Here is an 886-nt window from a genome sequence, read left to right on the forward strand (position 1 = left end):
CCCCCCCCACGGCCGGGCGGCTGCTCTCAGCCCCTGGGCTCTGCAGAGGGAAATGGCCACGGGGCTGGAGAGCTGCCCCATGGCTCTGCTGGAGCTCTGGCTGCAGAGGAGCTGGGTCCCGCCTTGGAGCCCCTAGCCCTGAGGGAAGAGGCTTTGTTGGCTGGGAGAGGAGGCAGGGAGCTTGCTTGGATGAAGAGGGAGGCATTGGAGGGGACCATGCACAGGTTTAAAAATTCTCCTTTCCACAGCATTTCCCATTTTAGTTCCTTCTGATTTCCTGTTCATAGCCCTGCTGCCTGGAGATTCTCACCCTGGGAGGTGTTTCCCTGTCCCATTTCTTTTCCCTGTCAGTGCTCACAGACCCCATTGCAACCTCTGTGCACTCTCCCTGGCCCTGCAGAACCCTGCCTATTTGCAGGGCACTGCCTGGGCACATGTTCCTATCTGCAGTGGAAAACAAAAGGTCAGAACAACCCTGATGTGTCCAGAAGAGATGATGCTGGTGCTGGACATAAGCACAGGAGAGGCTGAAGGAACATTACAAGGTTTTTGGCAGATGAACCAATCACTCAAAAATGCAGTTTAGGAGCCTCAGTGACTTGTTAAAAGTTGAAATATCCTTTTCTTTTTTCCTATTTTCTTGCATCCCCTCCATTTCACTGCAATGTAAGACTCAGGAAGCTTTTTATCTTTATAGTATGTATATTTATTAGCCTTGATCTCCTCCTTGAGACATCTCCTTGGAAATGTCCTGGGGGTGATGTGCAGCTGTGAGCAGCCCTCCTGATCCACACTGCACCCTCTTAACAGCAGAAGGACCCTGCCTTGCTTGGGGTCGCTCCTTCCACCCACAACTTCTCCCTACAGAACTGTGGGGAGCTCTTCC

This window comes from Egretta garzetta, unplaced genomic scaffold (assembly GCF_000687185.1).
Source record: "Egretta garzetta isolate BGI_Z169 unplaced genomic scaffold, ASM68718v1 scaffold80, whole genome shotgun sequence".
Lineage (NCBI taxonomy): Eukaryota > Metazoa > Chordata > Aves > Pelecaniformes > Ardeidae > Egretta > Egretta garzetta.